The following is a 2,319-nucleotide window of genomic DNA, read 5'->3' as shown; positions in this document are numbered from 1 at the left end:
TATATATATATATATATACACATATATATGTGTGTGTATATTGAAGTTGGCATTTAGGACAAGAAGTTTTCCTGTTTTGTTCTGGTGGATATAACTGTTTTATATTATGGGCAGCAGTTTGCTAAAGGGAAAAGAGAGAATACTGCAAGACAATTCTTGCATTCTTGATTCTGAGTTATGACCTCTCTAATTTGAAACTAAAGACTAGGGCCAGGTGCGGTGGCTCAAGCCTGTAATCCCAGCACTTTGGGAGGCCGAGACGGGTGGATCACAAGGTCAGGAGATCGAGACCATCCTGGCTAACACGGTGAAACCCCGTCTCTACTAAAAAATACAAAAAACTAGCCGGGCGAGGTGGCGGGCGCCTGTAGTCCCAGCTACTCGGGAGGCTGAGGCAGGAGAATGGCGTAAACCCGGGAGGCGGAGCTTGCAGTGAGCTGAGATCCGGCCACTGCCTCCCGCTTGGGGGACAGAGCGAGATTCCGTCTCAAAAAAAAAAAAAAAAGAAACTAAAGACTTATATTTTTTCTTTATTTTTAGTCCCTTCAGGACTTGAGTTCTCAGTATGCAGAACTAACTGTAAGTGAACAGTCATTTTCTGTGTAATTTGCTTGGTTATCTTCCTCACTATCCTGAAATTCCTGGATTCAGACCAGTGTAACTAAGAGACAAACCCTGGTGTATGTTCTGACAAGCATAATCTAGCTTTACACCCATCAAACTATCTAATTAGAGGGGAGGGGGCTGAATTACTCATTTTGTTTCCAAAGAACTTTGAATTTTTTGCCCAGGGAGAGCCACTTTAAGTTAAACTCTTTGAGACTCCATTTCTTATCAGGGATAATGATACCTCTTCTGCAGATGGTTGCTATGAAGATTCCGTGAGAAGCAAAGGCACTTTATTAGATATAATTTGCTACACGAAATTAGAGGCTTGTTACCATCAGTTCTTTTTATGCCTGTCCCTAGGGTGGTGGTTGAGGACCATGTCTTGTTCATTTATATTCTGGGCATTTGGTATAATTCCTGGACTAGGAGTGCTCAATACACATTTGTCAAAAGAAGGGCAGGAAAGAAGGTAGTAAGTCTGAAGAGGTGTTGTGGGTCTCTCTGGCGGGCCAATCTCAGCCTTTGTATCCCTCATCAATAAGAGGATCCAATGGGCACAGGTAGAACCAGATTTAGCCCTCAGAGGAAGACATGGAGCCTCTGCCATTGGACAGCAGGGGGAGCATCCAAGCAACGGAGATGCACTCTATCTCCTGTTCACATCTCTGCTTTTACATTGCGTCTTTTTGAAGTCTGTTGCCCATGCTGGTCTTGAACTCCTGGCCTCAAGGGATCCTCCTGCCTCAGCCTCTTAAAGTGCTGGGATTATAAGCGTGAGCCAGGTTGCCTGGCCACATTGCTTCTTTTAACATATATTCTTCATAGGCTTAACAACTGACATATTAACATACCATCTAAACATTCTGATGACTAGTATGGAATATGCTCAGTAGGTGAAAGTGGTTTCAATCTGCTCCCATTTGTGCTTCTGCCCAAGAGTTGGTATCCTGAAACAGTTCCAATGAATTGGAGATATCCTGTGTCATGAAGAGGAAAGAAACTTTAGGTGGAAGTCAGGAAATCTGTGTGCATGGTGGTGGCTAGAGTTTCTTTCTATCATTTACCTCTTCAGACAAATGGACACCACCTGCCCATCAACCAGATTGAGGAGAGGAGTGGATAAGAAGGGAGTCATTCACATTCATTCCTCCAACCAAACATGGGACTTCTACCAGGCTCTGCTAGGCCTCGTTCACGGTAAACAAGACGTAGTCCCTGCTGTCGGGGAACTCTGGCTGGTGGAAATACAGCATCAAATATTCTGAAATAAGTTGGGGGAGGGCCAGATGTGGTGGCTCACGCCTGTAATTCCAGCACTTTGGGAGGCTGAGGCAGGTGGATCACCTGAGATAAGGAGTTTGAGACCAGCCTGGCCAAAATGGTAAAACCCCATCTCTGCTAAAAATACAAAAATTAGCCAGGCATGGTGGCAGGCACCTGTAATCCCTACTACTCGGTAGGCTGAGGCATGAGAATCGCTTGAATTCGGGAGGTGGAGGTTGCAGTCAGCCGAGATTGTGCCACTGCACTCCAGCCTGGGGGATAGAGAGAGAGACTCTGTCTCAAAAAAAAAGAAAAGGCCGGGCGCGGTGGCTCAAGCCTGTAATCCCAGCACTTTGGGAGGCCGAGACGGGCGGATCATGAGGTCAGGAGATCAAGACCATCCTGGCTAACACAGTGAAACCCTGTCTACTAAAAGATACAAAAAAC

The sequence above is a fragment of the Rhinopithecus bieti genome, unplaced genomic scaffold, assembly GCF_001698545.2.
Source record: "Rhinopithecus bieti isolate Rb0 unplaced genomic scaffold, ASM169854v2 scaffold_5002, whole genome shotgun sequence".
Classification (NCBI taxonomy): Eukaryota; Metazoa; Chordata; class Mammalia; order Primates; family Cercopithecidae; genus Rhinopithecus; species Rhinopithecus bieti.
The sequence above is the reverse complement of the archived record's forward strand: the minus strand, read 5'-3'. Positions refer to the sequence as shown.